This window comes from Lissotriton helveticus, chromosome 2_2 (genome assembly GCF_964261635.1).
Source record: "Lissotriton helveticus chromosome 2_2, aLisHel1.1, whole genome shotgun sequence".
Taxonomy (NCBI): domain Eukaryota; kingdom Metazoa; phylum Chordata; class Amphibia; order Caudata; family Salamandridae; genus Lissotriton; species Lissotriton helveticus.
Window position 1 is genome coordinate 274,849,148 of NC_136060.1, and position 15,365 is coordinate 274,864,512.

At 43.1% G+C, this 15,365-nt stretch overlaps 1 protein-coding gene across 2 annotated transcripts in view; it reads left to right on the forward strand.

The window, feature by feature from the left end:
- ADGRA3 (adhesion G protein-coupled receptor A3) overlaps positions 1 to 15,365 on the forward strand; it is a 499,756-nt gene that overhangs the window by 301,472 nt on the left and 182,919 nt on the right. The gene's annotated exons all lie outside the window — the stretch shown is intronic.

Genomic DNA, 15,365 nt, shown 5'->3' on the forward strand with positions numbered 1-15,365 from the left:
GGAAACGACTAGGGCCTTATATGGTGATTCCAGTTTATAAGGAGGCGTCAGTTAAATGCTAGCACCTGTGTAGGTGCGGAAAAACCAATACGTCGGTTGAAAACCAGGAGAAATCGATTGCACATGCTCCAAGTACACCATTGCTCTTTCTGATTTCCAAAGACCAATGGGGGCGTTAGAGGTAATGTGTGCGTCAGCCACGAAGTGGCGCATGTGCACCACCGGACTCTTTGTAGTTCATTCCGAATTGGATGCAAACGTCGGGACACTGCGGGATGTGGGCGCGCATGCGCATTACGAAAAACATGTTTAATCATACAGAATCTGTACGAAAAACAGGTCGTGGTCAGAGATTCAAGGAGTCATGCTTATATGCGGCCTACCTTGATTTAAGGAGGATAGGTATGTCCAGTCAATATATAGCAAGATGGCACATCAGGCAGGGAGAATACATAGGAGTGCTTTTCTACCTTTAATATTGCTACATGTAGACATTAAAGTGCTGGGATGATGATAACACCCACACTCTTGACTATCTATTCAAGGCAGTTTTGCAGAGGATCTGCATACCCAAGGGGTAAACCTGGGTTATGTAGGCCACACGGAAGCCACGGGGGAATGAAGATAGAGGGAGAAAACTGTTCACTGGGACAATTGTCCCCAGGGGATGTCATCATTGAGCCCGTTGGTATGAGTACCCAGACCACCGATGTACCAACCATACCAAGGTCCACCACATTTCCAACCATACCAATATGGACCACATCCATCGGGACTCCAGTTCCAACAATGGGCCCCGGAATATGATGGGAGCTTCTATGGACCGGCACCTTTTTTAGGGTCACGCCCAGGACCACGACGAGGCAGGACCAGGAGGGGCAACAACGTGACCTGGCAGGCAGGAGACCAAGAAGACCCTCGAGTGGCGACCTTAGAGTGGCGACAAGGAGCATGACCGGCGCCCTCCAGAACCAAGCATCAACCAGCAAGAGGGGGACTTAGTGGTCAACATCACCCCTTTGGTACTATCTGACACACAGAAAACGGTACTCAACAAAGGTCTGGGATTCGTACCTACTAACAGATTGGACACTTTCAAAATCCACACTGAGTTGCAGGGTTTCGTACGCAAACTAAAACTACAGGCTTTTTTCCAGGACAAAGAGGATACTTCCACTCCAACTGACACGGGGTTGAAATTAAAGTCAACGTTCACCCCACCGAACACCATCCTGTCGGTCGAACTGCTGGCTTTCGAAAAGGCAGTTATGACGGATCTAGGCAGTCTAACTTCAAAGGACAAGTCTTTGTTTCCTAACACTAGCAGACTGAAACAAGAGGCTATCAAGCAACTAGCAGCCAACAAAGAAATCATCATAAAGTCAACTGATAAAGGGGGAGCCATCGTTCTCCAAACTGCGGTGGCCTATGACCAAGAGTGTCTAAGACTCCTCACAGACAGAAGAAATGATGCCATCCTACATGAGGATCCAACAGAAATGTTATGTGTCAGGATCCAGGGAATGGTAGAAGAAGCACTGGCTCATGATTGGCTGTCACGAAAAGAGGGAGAGTTCCTGATTCAGAAGTCACCCAGGACCCCTTACTTTTATACCATCCCCAAAATACATAAGGATCTAACCACCCCTCAGGTAGACCTATTGTCTCTGGGATCGGTTCCATTCTTGAACCTCTGTATAGATTTGCAGACACATTTCTACGCCCCTTGGTGCAGGCAACAAACACTTACCTCAAGGATACCAAAGCTGTACTTCAGCTTCTCCAGAACCAACCTTTTGACCCGACGACACAACTATTACTAAGCCTGGACGTAGAGAGCCTGTACACCAGCTTACCGCATGACGAAACCCATAGCATCATCGAGGAAGTCTACACATAGACATTAAAGCGCTGGGATGATGATAACTCCCACACACTTGACTATCTATTCAAGGCAGTTTTGCAGGGGATCTGCATACCCAAGGGATAAACCTGGGTTATGTAGGCCACACGGAAGCCACGGGGGAATGACGATAGAAGGAGAAACAACTGTTCACTGGGACAATTGTCCCCAGGGGATGTCATCATTGAGCCCGTTGGTATGAGTACCCAGACGAAACACACAACGTTGCTCTTTTTCAAAAAGGTCTTTCTCCGAACTTAGTTGTTCGATAATTGTCCAATGTAGATCATTCACACAGTGCAACTCATTCAAGAAGTGGGTGGCCATTTTAGTTGTACTCTTTTTGCACCTGATATTGCTCTTGTGTTCATTTATTCTGATTTTGGCAGGTCTTTTAGTCATCCCTATGTATTCGAGACCACATCACGTGTTCGCTGTTACAGTTGGTGAATTTTCGTTGTTAATTAAACACATGGAAGGTACCAGCAGTCTGAATTAAGGATATTCAATGGAACCTAATAGTGTACCACATTTATACTGAAACCACGAAGTTAGTCCAGAGAAGTAACATTGTTATACCAGGAACAGTGAAAAAGAGAAGATACAAAGTCTGAAAACTAGAAAAAGTACCCATCAGCCCACTCAAAAGTGGAATTTCGTCATCTGGGTTATTTGCGTTGGAAAATGGTGTCCTGTAGGCTCCTCCTCAGGAAGAATCTGAGGCTACCTAATTTCGGACCTTTTGCCCCTTCCGCTCACACACTGAGCCAACTTCCGAATCGCATTCAGTATCCACGGAGCCAGAGTCAGGGATAGACTGAGACAGGGATTCTCCTGATGGTTGTAAGTACGGCATTGCCGAACCAGATCTGAGGGTCGTTTCTTTGCAACTGAACGAAGTAAGTAACTGCAATCTGCCAAGATTATGTCATTTTGCTTTCGGTTCTGTTTTCTATCCTCCTCATGTCCAGGTTGCTATTTAGCACAACACCCCGTCCTGGAAGCTCATGGTGCTAACAATTTGTTCAGCAGCAAGTATGCACCATTTTCTTTTCTCCGTGTAACCTTATGACAAAATCCTGGATTCCTGCAGATATTAGAATAGAGTGTGTGTTTTACGTTATGTGCGTGTTAGTCTTGCGTTTGTCGTCTTCTTTTCCCTTCCAGGGCACCTCACCTCACTTTGCCACTGGATTCAAGCAAGCCGGGCTGAAGACGGCTGTAATGCCAGAAACCGGTCCTCGGAAGCTTGTTTCCGGTCCAGGGAAGGCATGGCTTGGCAGTTCGGGCTGGACTGTTCCCATGAGGCACAGGGTCAGACTGATTTGCATATAGCCATTTCTGAACTGGGGTGGCAGAGTGGGCTAAAGAACGGTGATGGATCAAACCCAGATCTTTTGACTGGGTGTGAGAGTTTGATTGGTTCAGATGCTCAGTCCATCACCACCCCCTTTTGTACCAATTACGAATACAGCACATTTATGTCTTCCCTTACCTGGACGACTGGCTCATAAAAGCCAGGTCACACAGCAGCTGTGTGCAACACATGCACAAAACAATCCAACTGCTTCACGACTTGGGATTTACGGTAAACCTCACCAAATCCCACCTCCAACCGCCCAGCATACAACAATATCTAGGAGCTACCATAGACACATCAAAAGCTCTAGCATACCCCAAACCAGTCAGAATAAGCACCATACAAGCTCCTATAGCAAAATTTGTGCCTCAACACTCACTACCAGCTCGAGTGTTCATGCAGATAATCGGGATGATGGCCTCATGCATTCTCATCTTCCCTTGTGCAAGATTCCAATTGCGTCCCTTACAGAAGTGTTTGGCACGTCATTGGAACCAGGCTCAAAGTCAGCTAACAGATCTGGTGTTGGTGGACGGCCGTAACCATCGCTCTCTGCGGTGGTGGAACACACAAAACCTTTCCAAAGGGCGGCCGTTCCTCGACCCTGTTCCATAGATAGTGCTACCAGCAGACGCATCGCTCTCCGGCTGGGGAGCTCATCTTCAGACCCATACCATTCAGGGCATGTGGACCCCTCAACAAAAACAATTCCACATAAATTAACCGGAATTGTTGGCAATCTTCCTAGTGTTAAAAACGTTTTTACTCCACCTCGTAGGCAAAGCTGTCCCGGTCCATACAGACAACATGACCGCAATGTATTACATACAAAAACAGGGGGGGCGATGTCACATTCTCTGCAGCTTTCACACCTAGCTCAAAGCATATGGAGATGGGCCATTCCACAAAACATATACCTCCCTGCAGAACACCTCCCAGGAGTACACATTCAGATTGCAGATCTGCTCAGTCGTGAAAGGCAGCAAATCCACAAATGGGAACTTCATCCTCAAGTTCTGCTTTCATTCTTTCAAATGTGGGGCCACCCAGAAAGAGACCTGTTTGCCACACACCAAAACGCCCAAGCTTTGCATCCAGGTATCCACACCCATTGTACAAAGGCAATGCGATATGGATGAACTGGTCGGGCAGATTTGCTTACGCTTTTCCGCCTCTCCCGCACATTCCACTAGGGGTTCGGAAGCGCAAACAGCATTCCTTCAAAATGATCCTGATTGCTCCAACATGGGCCCGACAGCTGTGGTTCACTACCCTCTTGGAACTATCAGTAGTTTCTTATCAAAAGCTACGTCTCTCACCCAAGCTTCTCACTCAGAACCATGGAGAGATAAGTCATCCAGATCCCAGTCAACTCAACCTTGCGATCTGGCACCTGAAAGCTTAGTTTGGCTACCTCAATCTTCCGCCAGACTGCATGAACATCATTAAAGAGGCTGGACATCCTACCACTAGAGCTTGCTATGCGGCAAAGTGGAAAAGATTTGTAAATTACTGTACAAATAACAAAATCAACCCACTAGATGCTTCCATTCAAAAGATCATCTGTTACCTTTTGCATCTACAACAATGTAACCTGGCGTACACATTGTGATGTATTCCTATAGGTTCTGTATCGATCCCCCTATTCCTGACCCTATTCTGGTTAACAAGTTAACTAGCAGCCATCCCATGATGCAGAAACCGTTATCTGATTACGCCAGACCACGGCACAGGAACGCGTTATCTGATTAGGTCATAACGCTTGCCATCTAATTAGGCAAAGCAATATTCCTCCAGCCCCTGATAAGGCATACGGAGTTCTCAAAACAAATCAAACCTATGACAACCTGGGAAAAACCCTGCGGCCATTGTTTTGATTTCACCGAGAACTTCAGCAAAAGAATGTGCTAACGACCAGTTCGTATGACATCCTTATTGACGTATCTATGTCCATCCTTACGTCAATCTCGGCACCTTACAGGTATAAATATTACCGATATTGCCTTAAGCAAACACACGCGCTGGTGACGAGATCGGAGCAGCCAGACTTGCCGAAGCCCAGAGCAGAGCAGAACCCGCTGGCGCAGCCCCGCCTTCCTGACGCGCTGAGAACAAGACGCTGCCTTTCTCCTGCCGAGAAATCCAGCTCCGGCGCTTCCGAGCAGCCCTTGCAGGCAGCCTGGAATATCGAGACCAAAGACGAGAGATACCATCCCTCAACCATCCTAGATTCCAGGTACAGAACTGAATAACCCCTTGCAGAGAATTCTTGAGTCAGTCACTTGGCAAAACAAACTTAACTTAAACTGCTACTTTCTATCCCCGCCCACGTATTAGGCTTAGGTCAGGTACACTGGGGTAGGCGTAGTTAGAAGCACCAGTTGAGTACGATTAGTCAAATGTTTATATGTATGTGTCTATTTTATCCATTTTAAACCACCATATGGCTTAGAAACCATATAAATGTTTTTACAGTATTATTTTATACTTCTGCTTTTATTGTATGCACTTTACTTAACCATAAGTATTGCGATAATATCGATTCATTTCTCTTGTATGAGAAAAGAGACTGATCAATAAATAACATCTTTTATTGAACACGCCCGTCTCTTCCTTTTCTCTACAAACTGGTGAAACTAAGAATGCACGTACTGACTGAGTAAAATAAGTTGTCTTTTGTTTTCACACGACTCTAGAGATACACTCTTGATTAGGGGAGAGCAAAGTTGTCATGTTCTATGGTTGTCAGAAACTAAATCCCTTCTTGTCTATCCAGGGGGGTTCAACTCCTCCTTGCCTATTCGAGAAAGTTTCTAGTGAACTCTGAGCTAGCTGGCAAACCCAAAACTTTAAGTCTAATATCGACAATAGAAGACCTAGTTAACGTCTGGTCTAGGTCTATACTATTGAAGGTATTATTCCAATGCGCAGAGCCTATTGGGATAATAGGAACTACACTACATGGCGCCCAAACGTTTTGAAAGGCGATAAAACTAACGCAAGACATTAGAGTAACTCAGTCGTGCTTTTTCACTCAGACCCCTTTTTTTCCCATAATACTCCAAAGACGTCTGGAGTGGGTGAAGGTAATATCCGCCAAACCTCGCAGGAGGAAACTCCTATGTATGGTTCTTGGTTTAGTCAACGTTGAAGGATACACTGTTCCAAAATATTGTGCATCTAATCTTTGTTTCCATAAGAAACCTGATCTGCAAACAAACGGAATAACCTTCTGGACAGTACAATGTCAGACAGTGAAGGAGAAAGAGAGGCAGCTAGAATAGCAGCTGAACTCGTAGCAGCTGATAATACTATGCAAGAAGCAGACCCGGATATAATACTCATCCCGGTCAACATAAGAAAATCTATAACTTTAAAACTTATAGAAAATGGACTGACACCTAGAGGTGGCACAGTCATATTCGTAATAGAGGCACACGAATATCGGCAGACAGAGGTATTCTATTCATGGATACACTTTCCAGCAGCAAACGCTGTAACAAAGCACTTCCACTATTACAAAACAGAGGAACCTCCTAATGAATACACTCCTTTCGAGGAGGTGGAAGTACCACTTAAATTTCAAGAGCACCTGCTCTTGTTTAATGGCGCCCTAAAACATAATAATCACATCACCAGGCTCGGTCCATTAGGTAGACCAGGAGCAACGTGGCCGGTCCTAGCCGTATACACACCACATCCAGACATCGAAAGAATGTCTGCAGCAGATCTTTTAATACAACTAAAACAATTAATAAAAGTACATAGACAATTAGTCCAATATGTAATGCGGACTTCAACAATCCAACCAGCAATTAAAATTCCACAGCTGACCCCTCATCAGGGGAACACAAATAAAAGTACACCACAGAACATACAGTCCTGCCTAGGTAAAGTACCAGCTAAACGGGAACAAATACCATTCTGGTTAGCACAAAAAATCACCCAAATAGAGGCGGTGTTTCCAGACACCACCCCGTTAGAAAAACACAGGATTCTGACTATCTGTCTTCCAATGGGAATCGCACCACACGTGGAGGACTGGGACACTTGGGGTACAGTCTTTGCTTCCATTTACACGAAAACGCATGGTGTTCCATCCATCTCGGTAATACCAGATGTGCTAAAACAAATTCAAGATGAATACGGTCCAGAACCCGCTTTAACTCTTGATATGAAATTACTAAAAGACTTCAAGCAGGTCTCGGCAATATTACTAGCCAACATAAAGGGAGAAGCAGCAAACGTGGCGATCCGCCAAAGGTTAAAAGAGACAGATTTAGCAGACCAACCAGCTGAAATTGCCAGAATTATAGAAAAATCCTATGAGGAACTAGGTAGAGATAGTTTAGGTGGAATACCAGTAAAACCCCGACTGATTGAAAGTCCTGAAAAAGTATTTTTTAATAATAATTTAACATCACAAAAAAAGAGCTGGGATGGAAACAAACAATCCAATCCTAAAGAAAAGAAATTCCAGTCCAGAGGAAGGTCTCCTCGGCGGAGAGAAATATCTCCAAACCAAGGACACAGGTCTCCCCAAAGTGAGCCCTCTGGGAAAAGATACAACCTTAGAAATAGGGATAATATAAAGAAGCCTGATAGATATCAAGAAATTGATACACGTCCCTCTCAATCTTTTCAGACTTCCTCGCAGAAATCGAAAAGAAGAGGACGATCAGAACAAAGAGAAGAGCACGTCAAGTCCAAAGACAAGGAACCTGCTCATCTAAAAAAGAAATTACAATTTCCAAAAAAGAAGGTAGCCAGTATTAAAGTAATCAACAATGCCGAGAATACTGAGGACACAGCTGAAAAACGGAGAATGGGCTCAGACAATGCTAGACAGCGCAGCAGAAGTGAGCATACCTCGCAAAGTCCTTATGAATCATCTGGAGACAGTGGACACGAATGAATACCTTCAAGTGGAAACTGCAGACACCAGAGTTAGCAAACCTCACAAAATATATGAAATAATTTTACGTATAGAGGGGGATAAGACTAGAAAAATAAGGGGACTATTTTGGGATAATCTCTCCAAGGGCTATGACATCCTTCTAGCTGAAAAAGACTGGCCACCAGAGTTTGTCAGGGACAGCCCTCGTGGCGAAGAAATAATTATGCCTGCCTTCTCAAATCATATCCCAATTCATAAAAAAATACACACTTGCTAGAAAGTGGGCAGTAGCTCAAGCTCCTGCTTTATATAAAAATCATGTAGGATGGGATGAGGACTCTCCTCCTCACAAAATCCAGTTAAAATCACAACCTACTGCACAAAGACAGTACCCAATTAAGCAAGAAGCTAAAAAACAGGTAAAAGAAATCCTAGATCAACTAGAATACCAGGGGGTGATTGAAACTTGCACCTCACAAATGAACAACCCTTTGTTTCCAGTCTCCAAACCAGACAATTCATATCGTCTAGTTTTGGATTACAGACACCTTAACTCATGTTGCAAAACTTTTGCAGTGCAAAACTCGCATAGTGCTGCACTAATGAATAACATAGTGCGCAAAAAATACAAAACAACATTAGACATCTCTAATGGATTCTTTTGTCAAAATATAGCACCAGAGAGCAGATACTTGTCCGCGTTCTCAATAAATGGCGCTCAAAAACAATTCTGTCGGTTACCCCAGGGGTACAAGAACAGCCCAGGATTATTCTCAGCGAGAGTAACAGAGTTACTACAAACATATGATGACGAAGCATTATCTTATGTCGACGACATATACCTGACAGATGATGACTTGGATACTCACTTGAAGAGAGTGAACACCATAATACTTGGGTTCGCAGCAGAGGGTTACAAATTCAACTTTAAAAAATCTAGAATTGCCCATCTAACAGTCCTGTTCTTAGGATATGAATTATCAAGTGAAGGCAAAAGCCTGGCTGACAATTTCCTAGAGAAATGTGCCGTACTCCAAGCACCTAGAAGACTAAAAAACCTACAGTCAAATCTAGGCTTCCTAAATTTCGGAAGAACATACATTGCAAATTACGCAGAAAGGGTCAAACCCCTTTATGATCTAATAAAACCAGATTTTAAAAGAACCAATTGGACTCAAATACACACAGAAATTCGGAGATCCTTACAAACAGACATGTTAATTAAAACAAAATTAGAAACACGTGATAACACACACAATCTTGTGATTCGAGTTATCCCAGGAAGATGCGGATTCACATACCTGACCTCTAATGAGGGAGAAAAGGTACCAATTGCATTCAAATCACACTTGTACACTAAAGCTGAAATGAAATTTAGCCCAACGGAAAAAATTCTAACTGCAACACAGACAGCTATAGCAAAAGAACGAGCCCTGGCACAAGGTAAACGAATAATAATCGTGACACCGATACCAGCCCTAGAGGCTGTAACAAAAGCAAGCATTCCGAATGCTAAAGCGCTCCATCCGAGATGGATACAATGGGCTAAATCTCTTGCTGCAACAGACGTGGCATACGAATTTGATCCTAACTTAAAAACACAAGAATTTCTCCAATATGAATTCGAATGTCCTCCGCCGACCGAAATTCTGCCTCTAGAACATTACGGCTGTATAATATATACAGACGGATCAGCACAACCCGCAGTGGGGGGTAAACAAGCTTACAGTGCTGCGTGCGCGATTGTTAAAGGTCGTTGGCACGAAGGAAAATTTAGACCACTGGTCACTAAAACACAATCTCTAGGAGATTGTACAGCTCAGCGAGCTGAACTACTAGCATTCAAGATGGCGCTTGAAAATACCGATCGAGAATTCCCCACACTCATAGTGTGCGATTCGTATTATTGCGTTCAGTCTTACAATGAATACTTGCACATCTGGCTTCAGAATGGTTTTAAGGATGCAAAAGGAGGCACAATCAAGCATAAAATGCTTTGGGAACAAGTAGCTCTTTTACAAAAAGAACTACCAAAGACTCACGTGATACATACACTGAGTCATCAACGTGATGGCGTTCACGTTGCAGGGAATTCATTGGCTGATGAGGCCGCGAAGGCAGCTGTGCAAACGGCTTCTGTAGCTGCCATCACACGGTCAAAAACAAAAATAGACAGCGATATATTACAAGCTGTCAGCGCTACAGAAAAAGATTCGATAGAAACACTCCCGAAAGGCTTTCCAGTGAAGTACTCATACATAACTGATGCAAACAATGTTCCGTTTGCTCGAATCCCTGGAGTGGGGGATAGGGCAATTCCAAACATGGAACATAGGTTAGGACTAATCATAGCGGCACACGAAGGGCTTGCTTCTGTACATGCTGGCGTCTCAGCCACAGTATCATTATTAAAACAGAGATACTGGTGGCCACAAATGAGAAGACAAACACAGAACTATGTTCTAGAATGTGAAATATGTCAAAGAATGAAAGTATCAACGGTGAGACGACCAGCACAGACGCCCCTTCTAATCTCAGATAAACCATTAGCCTGTGTTTATCTGGACCACTGTGGTCCCTTACAAAGGGATGGTAACTATAAATATATCCTGGTCGCAGTGGATTCATGCACGAGATTCATATGGATGTGGCCCCAGCGATCGGCTGACGCCAGAACTGTTATAAAAGATTTGCGAGTCTTTATCGGCACATACGCAATTGGCATGCTGCATTCTGACCAGGGTCCTGCTTTTAGCCCTCGAGCTTATAAGGAGGCCATGACCAGCATGGGCATTGCATTGCGGTACTCTTGTCCATTTCATCCCGAGGGAAACGGAATCGTAGAAAGAAAAAACCGTGACATAAAGCAATCTATAACAGCAAAGGTATTAGGTTCGGGAGCTGGGTGGGTCAAACATCTAATAAGTGTCCAACGTAGTCTAAACAACCTGCCAAGAAATTCTCTGAAGGGATTCAGCCCGTACGAATTATTGTTTGGAACTAGGATGTTGGTCTTAGATCTTGACAGTCAGACTTCAGTGGTGAAGGAAAAAAGCTTTGATATCAAAGATCGTTTGGCTATTTTGCAGGACTTAAACGAAACAAGAAAAGACCTGAGCAACATAAAGTTGAAACAGCAGCCAACAACCACTGAAGAACCACCACCTGTCCCAGCAAGACCTGTCTGGATTCCAAAAGTCGGGGATCTAGTCAGAGAAAAGATCGCGGTAAAGAAGGAATTTGGGCCTTATTACAGAAAAGCAGTTCCTGTCTTGTCTATCAACGGGACAAGATCAGTTGTACTACCGCCGCTTGCTGGTAAAAAGGAGAACCGAGTTGTATCCATCGACCTGGTGAAACCACAATCATGTGGCCGATAACAAACAGTAGGCCAAGTGGACTCCCGATAAGTAGCAGAACACCAAGGTTTGCAACCAATACAGAGGTCCAAACTAGGAGGCTAATCACATTCGAAACGCCTACGGAACAACAACAAGGACTATGCAACAATGCATTGAAACTCAGACCTCTAAAAACCCAAATAAAAACATTTAGTAGAGACACACCAACCTACAATGAAGTAACAAATGAATATGCTGAAGCTGCAAGAAACAGTAATCCTGAAGCAATTGGAACAATTGAGAGAACGGCATCCGGCTACTTCATAAACTTCGATGATGCCTCTGAAGACCTCAGTGAATCAAAGACACAGCCATCAACAAAAACTTTTAAAGATAAAGCTAAGGAACTTTTGAAACAGCTGAAAGAAACCTATCTGATTTCTCCATGGATTGAATTTTGGGTGTCCTTTGGTGCATTTATCCTGATACTTTGGCTCATCATGATACTATGCTTGGGACGCTTCATTGAGGGGAAATATGCTAAAATGGACACAGCAAGCCAGAAAATCAACTTGATCCTCAAGCCACACACGTCTTCACATGTCGAAAAAAGAGAACTTTCTTCAGTCAACTTCACAGCCAATCCCATACCGGGTGGGGTAGCATGGGACAACACTGACTATGAAATTTATGGTCCAGTCGAAATCCTCAAATATCCACACCAAATCAAGATCTCGTTGAGTGACTTTGTAAAACTAAGCTCATTTGCTGATGATTGGGACTTTGAAAGTATAAATAATATGATGTCTGACCTAGTGATGTCTGCTAAATTTACCAAACATGATTATTTGCAGGGTTCGTCTAATTATGATAGTATGTACTGTTACAACCACTATGGTAACCATTTTTTACATAAATCAGCACAACCTAGAAATGTTTTAAATTATAATCAATGGGAACATTGTGCAACCCCTCCAAAAGGAAGCTCAAGAACCTTTTATGACAAATATTCATACTTTTCAGGGTTCAACACAAGTAATGCTGAAACATTTTATTTCAAATTGTCAAATAAGACAGGAACAAAAACCATGCTTACAAACACGAAATTGATATATTCAGACTCATTTTTGAACAAATGAATACTTTTGGTTTTGATTATTGGGACAAAAATGTTGAAGTAAAAAGTGTTTGGGGTACAAAAGAATGGCAAGTACAAGGTATAGAATCATTGTTTAGAGCCTGCATGATCCCAGAACAAATTATATTTTTGAATGACACTGTTCAACAAACTACCTGTCTTGGCCTAGCGAAAATCAAAGACTTAAATAAACCGTCTATTCCAAAGCCAACTATGAACAGCAATAGCTCTACAGATGAAGAGATAGACGTAAACTATGTATTAAACCAAAACAGAACACATCCTGATTGGAAACAATGGTTAATCTGGCCCACAGATACTAATAACTGTCAAGACAGATTCCTGAACAAAATACAGGGGTTCACATTGACCAGGCCAGATCCTGGATATTCCCAAAGACAACACCCAGGGATAATAACCACCTACAGTGTGGGCAAACTCTGCCTTCAATGGCTACAAACTTCCACACTGACAGAAATTAAGCAACACCTAACTTTACTTACTGATGGTGCTGACTTGCGTGATTTCATTATGGGACCGCGCAAACAGCGTCAAAAACGCTTCATAGCAGCCTCTGTATATGCAGCTTACAACGAGGCCTGGAAGGTAACTCAAATTGAGACAGCAGAAAGTATACGGGAAATTGACCGTATTAATTTGGAAAAATCACTTTCTGTAGTGGACAATGGGTTAATGACTCTGTCCTCCAGAATTTTTTCTTTGGACAGCATTGTGTCTTCAGCAATCGACATATTATCGCAAGACTTACTGTTGTTACAACACGGTCAGTCTCAATTGCGTTCTATTGTCCAGCTTGGCTGGACGTTACAAAATCTACGTTCAGGCTATGTGCCTTGGTGTTTAATCAACACAACGTCACTATTCAATATCTTTAACCTTACTGATAAACAAGTCAGTATGGCACAGAAGGGTGCTGATTATACAATCCTGAGCATTGAGAAACTCGAGAGATTACCATTGACAATGTCAGAACGACCTGTCATTAAATGGATAATACATGGGATAATTAATATTCCGATATCTACTTTCAGGTTTCAATACTGCCAAAAATATATACAGGCTGGCATGTACGAAAAATTGGGAAAAGGGTACATTAAGACAACATGGAACTTGCCCTATTCACATGCATGTGTCAGTAATAAAGGACAGAAAGTGTTTCTTAGTGGCAATAATTGTGCGATGTCACTAAGCGGTACACTTCTGTGTAATGGAATTAGTTTGCATGGAGCCTGTGAAGGGAACTCAAATAACCTTTCATGTCACCTTCTAGGCGCACCTGCAACAGAGATAGAACCATTCTTTAAAAGACTCTATAACGGGAGTTACATTCTAATTGTGGATCGCAGATGTTGTAGTTTACTGCCCGGGATTCCTTATCTCATAACTACGACTGCGAAGGTCATGTGCTGTGGACGCTTATTGTTCCCCAGCTCCTTTCCAGACAGGGAGGCAAGGGCATGGCCTAACTTGAAAATTACTTCTATTCGAATAGATACTTTAAGCAGAATGAAAACAGTGCTTCTTCAGATGCCGACCAGACTCACGTCATCAAAGGAAACGTATGATCTCCTGGTCGCAAGGACGACTGCAGAGATTCACTCATTGTTATCAACTCATTCCCCCATACATTTCGCAGAAATCCTGAATGAAATCTTAAATATTTCTGATACCAGTGGAGTCTCAAAAGTATTTAAGACAGTATTTTCAATGGCATTAACACCATTCAAAGCCATACTGGGTATTTTTCCAGACTTCGTCCATTCGATTTTTGGCGGACTTCCCCTTATTTTGGGACTAATTGCAGGAATCCTATTCTTGGTCCTTATATTTCGTTATGGCAAACCATGTCACAGACAAAACACCTGCGACAAGGGAAGAAACAATCCGAGCCATTGGATACCGGGACCGGATATCAAAAATCCTGGGACTATCCCGGCTTAGAGACCTGAACATGACTTGGTTTCTTTCATTTCGACCAATGTGGCATCGATGTGTTTTACCTGTATTAAGGTGCTTGCTGTGCGGAGAAGAATGCGTGTTGGACACCTGTCTGACGCTACAATCGGATGCGCCAATGGATGCAGAAACATTGTTGGGTCTGATAACGGCTCATGCTTTGTGCTGCCCTCAACGGCTGCCAATCCTGATGACGGCATTCGTGGAAACTTCACCACTACGATTAAGGGGTAGTAAAGTTCAAGATGAAAGCAGCATCGATCAGGTACGACCTTCTGTCAGCAATACTAATCAAAAGGTCAATGGAGACAATCATGCACACGAATGCATGGTTACACCTTTTTCCGAGTTAGTGGAACTTTCACAGGAAGCTGTTGACAGCTTTTTCGACAGTCTCAATGATATGATGTTCTCACCAGAGCAGAAATAACGACTTTTGAGCAAGCTAGCACACGGCGTTCCCAACACCCTGAATTTGGCCTTCAACTTTAATAATAAAGTAGCATGAACAATTTTCCCTCCAGTTCACGGACAGCAATTTTTTCAGCAGCCCCAAAATATTTTTACGATTTTTCGGGACACTTATCTTCTGCTTAGAGTAAGAACTATTCTTAGAGAACTAAATTTCTACTTCTAGAAACTTTATAGACATTAGCTGCCCGCTGGTATGTTCATAATTATTTTTCTGTGATGGAATGGTCTCGAACCTTTTTCTTCTGTATTAAGAGCCATTTCATGTGTAATTCTCA